Raw genomic sequence first — 16,052 nt, 5'->3', positions numbered from 1 at the left:
ATGCCTTGTTGCCGCTGCGCGAGCACTGCGCCTATGCCGTGGCCACTGGCGTCAGTACGAAGCTCCGTGGGGGCAGATGGGTCGAAGTGTGCTAGGACTGGTGGATTGGTGAGAATGTCAACGAGCGACGAGAACGCGTTTGCTTGCTGTTGGCCCCAGGTGAATGCGACATCCGTTTTGAGGAGGCAGGTTAGAGGACGGGCTACTTCAGCAAACTTCTCGACAAAACGACGGAAATAGGAGCACAGTCCCAGAAAACTTCGGACGTCCTTGGCTGAGCGGGGTGTGGGGAAGTCGCGAACTGCTCGGACTTTCGCAGGGTCTGGTTGAACACCCGCAGCGTTAACAAGATGGCCGAGTACGCAGATTTGGCGTTGCCCAAAGCGGCATTTGGACGAGTTAAGTTGCAAGTTGGCACGTCGAAAAACATCAAGCACTGCGGACAGACAGGTAAAATGGTCGTCGAAAGTAGTCGAAAAAACAATAACGTCGTCAAGATAGCAGAGGCAGATGGTCCACTTCATGCCTCGAAGAAGAGAGTCCATCATGCGCTCAAATGTCGCGGGGGCATTGCATAATCCAAAAAGACATCATCTTGAACTGATAAAGTCCATCAGGAGTCACGAAGGCTGTCTTCTCTCTGTCTTTGTCATCCACAGCAATCTGCCAGTAGACTGAGCGAAGGTCTATTGAAGAGAAATATTTGGCACCGTGCAAGCAATCGAGTGCATCATCTATGCGCGGTAGGGGATAGACATCTTTCTTGGTAATATGGTTGAGATGGCGATAATCAACACAGAATCTCCAGCTATTGTCCTTCTTTTTAACAAGTACAACGGCTGAGGACCAGGGACTAGATGAGGGTTCGATTATGCCCTTATCAAGCATTTTATCGACTTCTCGCTGTATAATAGCACGCTCCGGGGCTGACACACGGTAGGGTCGTCGTCGAATGGGTCGAGCGTCACCGGTGTCGATGCGATGGGTTACCACAGATGTCTGGCCCAAATTACGGTCGCCGAAGTCAAAGATGTCCTGATAAGAAGCAAGCACACGGCAGAAAGCAGAGACTTGTTCAGAGGTGAGCTTGTCAGATAACATTGGCTTGAAAAGGTCGGAACAGGAACGTGACGAGAACAACGTTGATGAAAAATCGGGTGGTGAATCGGTAGTTAGAGCGGAAACTGTGTGGTCGACCAGTGGTGTAAGATGCGCAAGTGACATGCCGCGAGGAATAACTTGCGCTGAGAGGCCGAAATTGAGGACGGGAAACGAAGTTCGGTTGTCCTTAACGGTAACCACCGTGTTGGGTAGTGCAACATTGCGTGTCATGGCGACGTCAGAAATTGGGGCAGCAACATAATCACCATCGGGTACTGCAGGATATGGCGAGAGTTGGACTTGGACGGCGGCTTGCAGCGGAAGTCTAAGGAAATTGACAGAGCGTAGACGAGGTGGGCTGGTAGAGACGGTCTCCGAAAAGGATGGTAGTTCGAGCCGAAGAAGACCTTTGGAACAGTCAATGAGCGCAGCGTGTGAAGTCAGAAAGTCGAGTCCAAGGATGAGGTCATGAGGGCAATTTTCTAGTACAGTGAACAGAACTGAAGTTTGATGCTCAGAAATTGTTAATCGCGCAGTGCACATTCCAAGCACAGCAGGAGTACTCCCATCCGCTGTACGGACGGTAGGTGCAATCGCAGGCGTCAGAACTTTTTGGAGGCGGCGGCGGAGGTCTGAGCTCATCACAGATATTTGTGCACCGGTATCAATAAGAGCAGTTATAGTTAAACCATCAACGAGAATTGTAAGGAGGTTGCACCGCTGGTCGGGAGTAATTAGAGGATTTGCAGTCCGGGTAATGTATGCAGCGTCACCTCCGGGGGCTGCACCAGCTAGTTTTCCGAGCGACGGTCGTAGGGAGACCGAGCACGGTGGGGTTGAGGCGAGCGGGACTGACGACGCACGGGCGATGGCGAGCGGCTGGTCCGACGTTCTGGATTATGCTCTGCACCTGTCTCAGCACGGTAGGACGGGGCATAAGGTGCACGTTCAGAGCGAGGCCGCCAATCATAGAAGCTCGGTCGAGGTGATGAGGTCCAACGGCTGCGGCAATGGCGAGCGATGTGTCCTATCCGATGGCACGTGAAACATATGGGCCGATCATCATGAGTGCGCCATTCAGCTGGGTTTCGTCGTGGCGCGAACGTGCGGTTCGGAGTGGCAGCCGCAACGACTGGAGCCGAGCTGGAAGTAGCAGGGGCATTTTGATGAGGTGGCGAAATTCCCATATTCGCGATCTCTTGGCGAACCACGGCCTGTATCATTGAAACAGCATCGAGGTTGTGTCCTGGCGCGCTGACGCTAGACATAGCGGGAGCCATAGCCTCGAGTTCCCGACGGACTATTCTGGTGACGTTTTCTGGCGCTGGTGGTTGGTGTAGTGTGGGCAAATCTTCGCAAGAGGACGTAGCCGCCGTGTTGGGAAGGCGGTCAAATCGGTGAACTATGCGCCTACTTTTTGCCTGTTCGAAGCAACGACATGCTTTGATGACCGACTCCACCGTCGAGCAGTCCTTGCACAGGAGAAAATTGAAGGCGTCATTCGCAATTCCTTTCAGGATGTGTCCGACTTTGTCATCGTCGAGCATGTCCTTGTCGACTTTGCGGCACAAAGCCAACACGTCTTGGATGTACGCGATGTACGGCTCTGTGGATGTCTGGGCACGAGTCGCAAGCTCTTTCTTTGCGGCCACTTGACGTCCGATGGGTTTCCCAAATAGATAGCGCAATTTCTGCTTACAGACGTCCCAGCTAGTCAACTCTTCTTGATGTGTCTCGTACCAGAGTTTTGCCATGCCATGCAAGTAGATGATGATGTTCGCCAACATAAGCGTCGGACTCCAATAGTTGCTGCTACTGACGCGCTCATATTGAACCAGCCAGTCATCGACGTCTATGCCACTTGTGCCGTTGAATGGACCTGGGTCACGAGGTTGCACCACAACGATCGGCTGCGGGGCTGAAGGATCTTGTTGACATTCAGTAGCCTGGTCAGTCATCGTGGTAGCTGCAATGCGCCGTCCGCTGCGAAGATCCAGCTCGTTGGGCTGTATAGCGAGTGGTACCCCGCACCTTCCACCAATGATGTTACGGGGAATAAAGTATACACTGGTGAGCAAATGCGTACTGGCGAATATACTGGCGAGCTAATGCGTACGACGCTGCTGCAGTCCGAGCACGTTCCCGTTCAGCACTTCGTCGTCGTCATCCTCAGGCATCTACTTAGCCCGTGACAATATTACCCTCGAATTACTCCCTGGTCTTTTTTTAGTAGTAGAGCTGTTTAACCTCGACCCGTGGCTGTGCGGAATGTCACAGAAAACTATCAGCATCATGAACAGCTTGTACCTACAAAGTGCTGAACGTTAGTTGGGAAGAGGAAGGGTAAGTGCAGGAATAAATAAAATAAAACCAAATAAAACTTCTTGATGAGGTGGGGCGTGAACCCCGGTGCCCACGGTATAAAGACAAGAGTTATAACCACTAGGTTTGGCCCTCAGGCTTACGAAACTTGCAAGTAGAAGTAATACATGGTTTCCGGGGAACTACTTATGGGTGAGAGCAAAAGGAAATGAGAGTAGAGAAAGAGCAAGAGACACGAAGACAAACAGACATAGAGAATGAAACAAAAAAGAGAACAAAAACAAATAAAGGCAAAGTAAGAGAAATAGAAAAAGTACAAAAATCCAGAAACAACTAGAAAAAAGAAAAGAAGAATGATTAAAACAAAAAAATCCCCACCAAAGCACTCGGTACAAATAGTTAACCAGCGAAAGTGGAAACGTGCAGTCTCGATGTTTAGCAGTGGGTTCAATTCGGCGCAGTGCTGAGGCCTTTCACAGTTATTGGCGACACGTTCCTGCTTGTTATTGAAGTTAGACACATGCTCGGTTTCCGTTAACCACAGTGTTTATTCCACATGCCGCACATTGTGCCTCGCATGAGCACGGTTATGGAAGAGTGTAGTGAGCGCCTAAATGCACTTGGAAATGCGTTAATTGCACTGGTTGCTCTCGACCCACAGGCGGTCACAGAAATTGCAGCCGAAGCCAAATTGCTGCGGGAAAACTCCCGCCGAAAACCCCGGCGACCGTGCTCCTGCAAGCGTCATAATAACGCAGTTCTGCCCACAATGGCGCTTCTTGTGTTTCACATCTCGAGTTCACTCGGTAGCGTAGTTTGCACGATCCTCCCACCAACACCACTCTGCCTCCAGGGCCTCTTTTTGTGCCCGAACTGCACCATCGGCCGGCGAGCTCTCTCACGTTTACACTGTGGGCACTGTTCTAGAGTTGCCGATGTCCTACACATGTGGGAAGGTTCAGCAGAAACTGATGCGCACGCGCTCGGCGCTCTGGCTGTGACGAGATGAATGACCTCACTAACGACGCATTCAATGGCGCGCATGGTTGGGCACACGGTTGAGAACTTGGTAATTGATATCACAGCCAATAGATACCACGCGTGACACAGCTACTGGACAGTTTTTCAGCGAAAGATCTGTATGGCAAGGAGAAACTAGAAACTCTCCGGCACTAGTATCACAGCTGGTCTCCATTGGCATTCTTCTTAGTTACGTCATGCTCGGCGTCGTACTCATGGACGTGCGCCACTGGCTGCGTTACGAGTGACTTCATCTATCTTGTCGCAGCCGTGGCCCCGAGCACGCGCTCTTCAGTTTCTCATAAAGCCTTCTACATGAGTATGCCACAGATAACTCTATTTATTTATTTATTTTATTTTCCTCAAAGGTCCCTAACAGAAGGGACATTACATGAGGGGTGGGCATACAAAAAGAGGGGGAGGCGGTAACAGGTACATTTGTTTGAGGACTCTGGATGAAAACATTTTTCAGTGACAAAAAGTACCACTTAAAAGGTTTCGAAACATTGCCAAGTACACAAAATATATATACATGCCATACTAGGGAGATGACACTAGAAACCATTATACATGAAATAGCATGGCAGGTCACAGTTCAGTTAGCTATTACAGTTCAGTGATGGTTGTCAGGGAGTTTTTAAAGGCTTCTGCATCCTGAATGCTAACAATGGTTTCCGGTAGGGCGTTCCATTCCTTAGCTGTCCGAATGAAGAAAGATTCTGCAAATGTGGTAGTTTTGGGACGAGGGTAATGTACTTGCATAGTGTTGCAACAACGATCAGAGAAATGGGGGCGTTGGGTGACGTAAATGCTGGATGGAGATGCGTGATAGAATTTGTGGAATAATGTGAGCCGCGCAAATTATCGACGTTGACTAAGGGGAATGAATGCGGCACGTTTCTTTAAGTCTGTTACACTGGTGAACGATGAGTAATCGGAAAAGGCGAATCTGGCAGCGCGGTTTTGGATGGCTTCTAGGTTTTGGATGAGATAATGCTGATGTGGGTCCCAAATTGCTGCGGCGTACTCCAGTCTGGGGCGTATTATTGTGGTGAAAGCTAATTTTTTTAAGTGGCTGGGAGCAAACTTCAGGGTTCTTTGGATATAACCTAAAGATCTACGAGCTGTTGAAATGACGTGATTGATGTGGAGGGTCCATGATAGATCACTTGAGATATGTATTCCAAGGTATTTATACGAGCTAGTCTGTTGTAGAAAACTGTTATGTAGGGTGTAGTTGTACACTAACGGATTAGTACGTCTGTGAAAAGACACTGATCTACATTTGGAAATGTTTAAACTCATCTGCCACTTGTGGCACCAATTTTGAACGGCTGTTAAGCCTGTTTGTAAAGCTATTTGGTCTTCATGACTAGAGATTGTTGCGTAAATAACGCAATCGTCGGCGAATAATCTTATATTGTTAGTAATACAGTGTGGAAGGTCGTTGATATAAATCAGGAAAAGCAGGGGGCCAAGTACTGTTCCCTGGGGAACACCGGAAAGGACGGGAGAGATTTGAGACCTGGCTGTATTTATGACGACGAACTGTTTTCTGTCAGTGAGAAAGTTATTAATCCAGGACAAGACGAATGGGTCGAGGTTAAGCAAAGAAAGTTTGGTCATAAGGCGGTGGTGAGGAACTTTATCGAAGGCCTTTTCAAAGTCAAGAAATATGGCGTCAGTTTGGATGTTCCGGTCAAGATTTGTGTGCAAGTCATGAATGAAGGCATCAAGTTGTGTTTCGCACGACAGGCCTTTACGAAAACCATGTTGGGAAGGGTGAATGAAGTTGTGCTGTTCGAGGTGATTAATGATGTTGGTAAATAAAATGTGCTCCATAACTTTGGATGGGACACTCGTAAGCGATATGGGCCGGTAGTTATATGGGGATGCTTTGCTGCCATTTTTGAACAATGGAATGATTTTACCGAGTTTCCAATCACTCGGTACCCGTCCCTGTGAAAGTGATTGAGAGAAGAGCAGCTGAAATGCAGCGCTAATTATCAATTGTGTATTCTTTAATATTTTGCTGTTGATATTATCAGTTCCACTTGCAGATGAGAGTTTCATTTTTCTAATTACGTTACTTACTCCATTTGCAGATATTTCAATAGGTGACATTGGCTCGCTTATAATAGACTCAAGGGTCTCTCCGCAGTTCGTAAAAAAGCTATGTTCACGAGTGAAAACAGAACAAAAGGCATGGTTTAAGGCATTCGCCGAATCTACGTCACTGAGCGGTTTGTCATTTGTACCGGATAAGGTTATCGGCAAGATGTTTCTTGGGTTATTCTTGGGTTTATTCTAACTCTAGAATAGTGATGTCAGTGGAAATCTGAGAAAGCTCGTATTTGCCGGGTGTATGATGCGTTGATGGCACAAAAACTGTCTCGGGAGGGCGAGTGCCAACAGCAATAGTGTAGCGATGATCGGCTGCTTTCCAAGCCGCGCTAAATCACGAACAGGAAATCAGCGGCGTGGTTAGCAGGGTCTGCCTGCTGGTGGCAGGCAGACTCTGCTAACCACGTCACTGGATTAGCTCGCGATGTCTAATGCTTGCACTAACGCCATGCCGAACGATGCATGCGTAGTTGTTTTATGAAAGGAAAAAGGCACCTAACTTATTTCTCCCTACAGGCGACATGGCGCCGTGCCTACGCTGAACAAGTGGCGTTGCGGCGTCAACGTGATGACTGCCGGAGCGCGTTCGACTAGGCGAAGGCCCACTATTGGCGGTAGTTTCTCCAGCAGAACTTTGGCTTCGACTGCGAGGTCTGTGACCGCCTGTGGTTCGAGAACTACCACTGGGACTAATGCGCTGTGAAATGCATCTAAGCGCTCAATACATTCTTCCATGACCGTCATCACGCGGGGCTCCATATGCGGCATGTAAAATAAACACTATGGCAAACCAAAGCCGGACATGTGTCTAACCTCATTAAGAAGCACCAATTTGTGACCTATAATTATGAACAGCATCAGTGTAGCGTCAAATGCAACCCACTTCTAAACACCGGGTTGCATGTTTCTGCGTTCACTGGGTAATTATTTGTACGGAGTGCTTGTGCAGCAATTTTTTCGTTTCGTTTAGTCATGTTGAAAACCAGAAAGCGGAGCCGTATAGAGCACGTATTTTACATGCGGAGCATGTTATACTAGGGGCTAGTCATGCGCCGTCACCGTCCGCAGCCTCTCCTCCTCCTCCGCCAGCCATCTGTGCATCCCTTCCTCCTCTCAACACAGCGCGCGCTGCGCTCGCTTCGACCGCTGCAGCCCTACCCACTCACCCTTCACTTTACGGACCATAAAGCCATCTTTCCCAAAATACCCAAAGCGTCTCATCAATAAACATCGTCTTTCGCAGCATACGCGCGTGCGTTTTCACTCGTGTTCACTCATAACACACACACATGTCGCAAATTACAAACCACATTTATCGCAGTTCAACATATATGCTCCACATGCTAACCCGTGTTCCCACTCGGGAAACTGCGTTCATTTTTTTTTCTTAGAAGCTGGGTTAAAAAAACTAAAAACGTAATGGAATGCGGGTGCGCACTCCGGGCACACTCTGGTTCTCTTCTTCTAATTCGCCGCTCTTGCGAAATAATATTCAACAGCTCCCGGCCGAAGAACTTGCATGGGCTTTTTTTTAGGACAATTCTTTAAGAGGTATTGCAGCTTGTCTGGCGTATTTGAAAGAATACAACAGTTGGGTCAGTCTCGTCAACGGGATTCTACCAGAAGTGTGCACCTTGTATGACTGAACTTTGCCGTCGTCGCCCTGAAATAATTGTGTAACTTGTCCCATCTTCCACAATTGTCTCGGCACGTTTCATTTTTTTTAAAAGTAGGATGTCTCCATTTTTAACTGATTCTGTGCTTGTATTTTCACTCAGATGAGCTGAACGAAGCTTGTAGATGTACTCTCGTCTCAAAAAGAGGTACTCTCATTCCAAAATTTGTTTAACACTTTTTTCCTGTGCCTCCATCTTCGTTGAAAAACCTGTCGTGACGATGAAGCTTCTTCCAATGGTGTGCTCACACAATCTGCAGGAAGCACAGTCAGTCGTTGTCCTATGAGAAAATGGCTTGGTGTAAGTTGCGTGGGTTCAGATGATTCTGCATACACAAAAGTGATTGGTCGCGAGTTTATCATTGGTTCAACTTGAACCAAGATGGTCGAAAGTTCTCCATTATTTAATAAATAGTTCCCCAATGATTTCTTGAATGCAAACTTCACAGATTCTATTAGTCATTCCCAAAATCCTCCCCACCAGAGAGCCTGTTCGGTGATAAATTTCCAAATGATCCTGTGAATGGCAAAATATATTGTACTGCTAGAGATTTCATCAACTCATAAAGTCGCTGAATCTCCCTTGAGGCCTTTCTAATGGTCTTGGCGTTGTCGGAGTACATTATCTTGCAAATGCTTATTCGAGACACAAATTGTTTGTAGGTTAGCAGGAATTTGTCGTAACTAAGTTGGTTGCGAGCTACAAATAAACAACTCTGATGACTGCACATGTGAATACCAGTATGTAAGGATTTTTCGTGTTATTTGCCTTTTAATTTTGAAGAAGGTGTCCGGCAAAATCCACATTACGCGCTTCGAAAGGTGAAGAGGGTTGGACACGGTCTTTTGTTAGAGGTGCGAAGGGCTCCGAGTATGGCCTACAGAAAGATAGCCGGTAGACTGTTCATTCGTGAATTCCTTTCTTCACGGCCTGCCTGGCTTTCAGTATCAAGAACATTTATCTCAGCTCTTTCATGAGTAAACAGAGTCCAGCGTGTAAACGCCATTGATGTTCTTTCTTCACCCAGCATTTGTGTGAATGTGTCTGACGCAGGAAGCAGAATAGGGTGCTTCGAACTTTTGCGGAGGTTACGGAACTTAGGTCGACCTCATAAGCGAATAAGCCAGAATTTGTCATGATAGGGACTGAACCGCTGAGGGGCAATGTTCATTCGCCGGACAATCAGTCCAAGTACTTTGTTTTGCGTTAGACGTATTCAATATATGTCTGCATCTTGAAATTAACTAGTGGCTAGAAGTCCTTTCTTTCTGGTGTCTGGGTGTCGGCAACTCCCAGCGAACCGCTGTGTCCATGCAGTCGTGCGCATCAGTCGGTTATAAGAGCTGTAGTCATCGATCTTTACAGTCGTAGGTTCTGGTCCTACAGCTGTTTTCAAACACATAGTTTTTTTTTCTATGTTGACTGTATCCTTTCTGTAGCAGGGCTCGTCGAATGTAGTCTCAGTGTGCAGAAAGTTTGGTGCTTTCCATCAAAGCGAGCTTTGTAGTAGTTGCTCGGCGGTGGCTCTTCTAGACAACAAATTGAAAGGACTTTGATAACCTGGGCAATGTCTCCACATATTCACTTCTGTTAAGAAGTGAATTTTCGACACTCTGTTTGCTAGGAACTGGTTCGAGCACTTTGTTGAAGTTCGTAGCCAATGAATCACGATCATAAAGTCTGCCACATAACAGCTTCAAAGTCTGATAAGTTTAGGGCACGCCTCACTGTTGAAATAAGTCGAGCGGCAACAAGTGCTCTCATGAGCTCTTGTGTGGTACAGTCATCTTTTGTAGCGGTACTACTCTCTATTTGGCTATCAGAAATAGAACTTTTATGGCTGCATTGAGGTATCGTATCTCAAGGTAGAGCCCGGCGCCGTACGCAGCGGGGCTTGCATCGCTAAAGGCATTTAAGGCAACACAAAAGATGTCCAAAATAAATTGTCCGAAATGTCTTTAAACTTCCAACTGACTGACTATTGGAAGGCCTTTAGTTCACACTGTTCAATCCTTTAGAATAGACTCGGGTAAGGGCGTATCCCAGGTGTAGTTCTGTAGCCACAGACTTTGTATTAATAACTTCACTACCAGAATGAATGGCGCCAAGAATCCAAAAGGAACGCACGTAAGTCACGCAAAACCTAAAGTCTGTCGCCTTCAGCTTATTTAATGATTCAAGCATGTTGTTTAGCGATGGCTTTAAAATGTCTTTGTTGGTATCCTAAACAAGTCCAAGAATGTTCTTTTCGTTTCCTACATTGAACTGTATATTCAAGTTTTGGTGGTTAGAATAGTTCCGTAACTGTCCATCATTTCTCGTCGACTTCGTTATATTCATCCCCGCCTCTTTCAGAATACTGAAGCATTAGCTAACAATTGTTTGTGCTTCCTCTACGCTCTGTGCTCCGATGACCAAATTATCAACGTAAAAATGGTATTTTAGTTGTTTGGCAGTCGTAGAGTATTTGTCTTCCACTAGTCGGAAAAGGTGTCGCAGAGTTGCCACGAGAAGGCTGAAGGCACGGGCATAAATTCTTGTCATGCGTAGTTCTCCTATGTTAGAAGACCATTCCTTAAACAAACAGTAACGAAATGCGTCTCGGCCTTGTTGAGCCGGTACCACCTGAAGCAATGCTTTTTCGATGTCAACGAAAATTCCAATTTTGAATTTGTGAAACTTCAGCAACAGATTAAGATTGTCAGGGTTCGAATCCGGCCCTGTCTACAAGACCTCGTTGAGAGAAGGAGAGCCCGGAGCGTTGAACGAGGCGTCGAAAAGCACCCGTACCTTTGGTGTATTTCTGTCACGTCCTACTACCACTCTATGTGGCATGTAGTCGGTGGCATGCCCGCTCGTACTGTTCATTGGAGCCTTCTCAGCGAAGACATTGTTGTAGTAGCTCCTTAACGTAGTGTCATATTTCTTGTGAAACTCTGGCTGCCGACGTAGCTTTCTTTGTAGAAAGTCAAACCTCCTAAATGTGACATGTCGGTTTTCTTTAGGCTTGGAACAAAGGTTGCGCCAAGGAGGTTCAATCTCGTAGCGTCTATTGGTTTTAACGTTTGATTCCACGAAGTTCTTCAAAAAGTATTTGTCATCTTTCAAATGTGTCTCTTTGTGGGCCATTCCCAGATCCTTCACTTCCTAGAATGCTCTCAGTTGCTCGGAGACGTTGGCTTCTATTAGACATACGTAGGGGGTCGTTACAGTGTCTGGCTCTTCGAGCTTTGGCAAACATCTGGTATCACCACGTAGTGTCCATCCCACAATAGACTCAACGGCAGTTACGGGGTCGTCCAGTCAATGAATTTTGCCGCTGGTGAGTTGCCAGTAATAGTCAGCTCCTATAAGCACGCATATTCTAGGCTCGGTGGAGACCTGAAATACAGTGACATCAGCCAAACGTAAGCTCCGGTGCTTCATACTTTCAAGCATATTTGTCTCTGCTAATGCTGACAGGTCACTTCATACTCGTAAAACTTCTATCACATCAATTTCAATCGAGTTTGATTTGTGCTGGCTATGTAGCGTCACTCATATTCTCCAATAAGATTTCCTAGGTGCGGGAATATTTCCAAATCCGGAGATAGACAGCTGTTCTTCGGCTAACACGATGGCTTTCAGCTTTCTGGAAAACTCTTCTGTGATGAAGCTGCGTTGACTACCACCATCAAGAAACATCTTTACAAGGCGTTTTCTTTCGGTTCCTTGAGCCCAGACTAGCGTGGCCTGTAGAATTACTGTGCTCTTTAAAGTGCCCACAGGCGAGCAGGAAACAGTGGTCTGTGTTTCATTATCTTTGTGTTTTCATTTTGGGTCGCACATCGGAGTGATGTGTCTTCTCTTACATTTTGTGCAACTCAGCCTCCTCCAGCTTCTGCATTCTTTCCTTTGTAAAATGCTCGATTACAACGAAAGTTACATCCCGACTTGCGCAGTTCCTCTTTTCGTTTTTCTCGTTTAGCGTTAGCTCAAGCTGGGAGGTCATCCACCGTTTGACCTTAATCATCGCAAAATATACTACTCTGTGGACAGAGCTTGACGGTTAACAAAAACGTTGAACCTAAGTCATCTTCCTTAGATTTTGGTTTGCCGGTTAGGGCTCATTCTTGGTGATCAAGCGTCATCAGCAACGTCTGTTCCCGGCTTCTCACTTCTAGGCTCAAGAACTCTAAAAAATAGACTATTCATGTTGCGGGCTTGTAGTACCACTTGTACTTTTCGAAGACAAGGAACGTTGAGTATAACGAATTACCATTTTGTGCGAGAGGTTCTGTATTATTGCCGTTTTGAGCAACACTCTATACTAGCTCTCTTCGACACCAAGGTTACAAAGGGATCTCCCGCAAGTTTGCACCTCTTCATAGAGCTTTTAAAGCCCTTCAAAATAATCACATGAGCGTATTTTATGTAGGTTGAAAAGCCGGTGCATGTGGTTCAATCAGTGATTTAGGGACAAATCTTTTTTTGTAGTAGATCTACACGTGAGCTATAACTTTCGTTGGTTGTAGACAAGCCGCTAACGGCACCTTCCGCTTTACCAAACAGGTAGCTCCGGAGATATTTCAGTTTGTCTACGTCAGCTAAGTGCCCGTTTCGGTGAATAGTTGATTCAAATTGATCCCTCACTTCAGGCCATTTAATGGGGTCACCAAGGAACTTCGGTATACCTAGCTTATGAAGCTTGATCTGGGCTCGAGCTGGAGGAGAGTCATGATGAGATGCGTGCCTAGCTACGACTTGAGTTCGTAGCTAGGCACGCATCTCATCATGACCCTCCTCCAGCTGATAAAATGCGCTCGGCGCGGGACTTCGCCAGTACGACAAAATTTTGGTGTATTCGAACCCTTTGAGTCTCATCCTCAGCAACATACTATTTTATCTGGGTGTCAACGTTCATTAACAGAGTCTCCTTTATCTTCAACAGGCTAAGATGATCGCTTAGCTCCCCGGTCGGCGTTAGTTATGTCTGCATAAGAATCGTCATGTCATTGATGATCCTGTTGGCCGCCGCTTGAACCGTCGTGCGTTTCTGTCGTAGCCTTTCTATTCTGTCAAGTCGGGAATCAAAGTCTCGTAGGACGTAGAATGTTCACTGGTCGACGAGCGTCACCACGCTGATGGCTTCAATCAGCAGTCCTCTTCAGAGAGCTTGCCTCATCGTTAGGGGTCTTCAACTGCTCGTTGTGATCCTCGTCATGGCACCATGATGTTGAAAACCAGGAAGCAGAGCCGTAGTAGAGAACGTCTTGTTAAACGCTAGGTTCAAAAAATTGAAAAGAAAAAGGAATGTGGGTGCGCACTCCGGGCATACTCTGGTCCTCCTCTTTGTCTTCGCCGCTCTTCCAAAATACCATTCAAGAAGCCATATACAGTTATCACTATAAAAAAAGTAATCTTACTTGCTGAGGTGGTACTTTATTTCTGGTACCAATGTTTCCAAGGAAAGCACTACAGATGGTACAAACTAGCACTTACGTGCCGATAGATCGGTGTGGCTTCGTTAGGAATCGCCTCTCATTGACTCAAGTGCGCAAATTCTTTTTCGAGCCCTGGCAAGTCTGCTGTTCACTAATATTTGCAATAGTAGATTCGCGCCTGTTTTATTTCTCCCTAAAGGTAACTAGGATTTCTACACCTGTTTACCTTTAATGTGCTCTACTATCTCGATGGGCGTCGGAGTTATGCCCACAACTTACCGTTCGACCGGTCGCTGCGTGGTTCTTAGCAGCTGCCCGAGTTTAGAATTACTTCTTTTTGAGATAGTTGCTTTTTACTTTTTGACCGAAAAACTAAGCCTTCCTCACTACATGACTATCGCTTCCGTCTGTTTCTCATTCTTTCTGTCGTACTTTTTTTAATTTTTTAAATTCCTTGAAATCTGCGATACATTAGTGGTGCTGGTAGGTACTCTAGCTTCTCACATCGTGTCACTCCACGCAATACGACGTATTCAGCGGTGAGTGGATGTTTCGTGTGTGATGTGTATGGTTCAAGGCAGAAATCTTTGGCCACTTTCACAATGGCGCTGAAATTGATGATAGTAGTGCCCTGCCTATTCTTTAGACCGTGCATCTCGGGGCTCTCATACGAGAACTTTCTTCTGGGCTGTTTCGACGCTTTGTCACTTTTTATTCACGTGACTTGTACAGCAAAAGCGTGATCACTCGTATTTTATAGAATCTAGTATGTCCCCCGATTAACGAAAGGTCAAAGGTTCGAAAGCGTAAATAATAATCAATGTTTCGAGCGACTTCACGGTTACATTGACGCCTTCAACTATTCCGCACTTCCACGAGCCATACGCCTATGGAACAGCTTACCTGATGATATAGTCGCGAAAACTAACTCAAAAAATTTCAGGCAATCTCTTAACGCGCATATCTCCGGCAGATCACGTTCTGCCTAATTTATCATCGTAACAATCAGCGCTTCTGCTTGGCTACTTGTGCAGTTTCATGTGTGGTGGCTGACATCCTGTAGTTTCCCTCTCCATCTTGCCCTTTTTTTTCTTCGTGCAAAGTATCCATTGTAACACTTGTATTCATGTTGATGTTTTCCATGCCTTATATGTACAACACAACTTGTATTTCACTTGAATGTTAATTTTTCCGGTGGTTCTTGTATCATTCACCTTTTATTTTATTTTGATTGAGCTAATTCTATGTTTTATATAGTCTGTTCTCGCATATATTATTTGGCTTGTTCATGTGAATTGGGTTTATACCTTTGGTCTATAAAGATTCTGTAAAGCCTCCCTTACTCAACACCCATGAGTTCGTGTAAGGTATTTCAAATAAATAAATAAAGAAAACGATGATAGACTAACGTGTATAACATCTTCACCCTTTTATTTTCCTAATGAATAGATAAACTTTCTTTTTGTTTTATGGTGTAATAGCCGCGATTTTCGTCCTTCTTCGGCTTTCACAGTTCTGTAGTGGCACAAGAACGCTGTGCCTTAATTACACCGAGCCATGCGCTAAGCGCCTCCTTTATTATGCACCACCCCCGTCGACACCTTCACGCGCATACGACGATACTTTTTTTTCGCTGGGCAAAAGATTGGCAACTGATGATTCCTCCATCGCGATGCAGCAAACGAGCTTCATGCCATCGTGCCACCCCCGTCTGCAAGCTCTCCATTTTGAATAGCTAACGCTATGCTTCAGTTTTGTGACCTTGTGGGCGCAATGCAGCAAATCAAAACGCACAGTGGTCACTTGCAGGCATGTGCGCAGGACTTTCAGAGGATGCGAGGGAGGAGGAGCGAAGTTTTGTCGCATTGTCCTGCCGTCCTTTAAGTAGGGGGCAGACTTCCACCCACCCCTACCTCGCTTACAGATGATTATACATACACAGGATCGAAGCAGTTTTGAAAGGGCACACGCACACAATTCAGGGAGAAACAACAACATACCATAGGCCAGTGAGGAAGAAATCTGCTGGGCTAGCTGATACACAAACACTAACGGCGACGACGCAGTTAGGAAAGCACTGTGCGAAAAGTCAACCTTCTCTTCTTGCAGGCGCTGCATACGATGCTGCAGTTGTCATAGGCGAACGTAAATAAAAATAGGCACGAAGCTTTCTGCCTTTCCTATCATTACCGTACCATAATAATGATGGCAAAGGCAACGTGGACTGTGCTCCGCCCGTTCCGCCCCTGTTGTGTCGTAAATTTTAGCGACGAGAATGGTCCTAATCAACCATTTTATGGCGAAATATGACCTCATCAACCTGTTTCATGTCATAAAACAGTGCATCTTGCCAGCACCGTAGCGTATACATGCGAATTATCTCATT

At 46.2% G+C, this 16,052-nt stretch overlaps 1 protein-coding gene across 2 annotated transcripts in view; it reads right to left on the bottom strand.

The window, feature by feature from the left end:
• LOC142803526 (uncharacterized) overlaps positions 1-16,052 on the bottom strand; it is a 135,154-nt gene that overhangs the window by 101,129 nt on the left and 17,973 nt on the right. The window lies entirely within an intron of this gene.

This window comes from Rhipicephalus microplus, chromosome 3 (assembly GCF_043290135.1).
Source record: "Rhipicephalus microplus isolate Deutch F79 chromosome 3, USDA_Rmic, whole genome shotgun sequence".
Lineage (NCBI taxonomy): Eukaryota > Metazoa > Arthropoda > Arachnida > Ixodida > Ixodidae > Rhipicephalus > Rhipicephalus microplus.
Note: the sequence above shows the minus strand (reverse complement) of the source record. Positions and strands in the feature narration are given on the sequence as shown.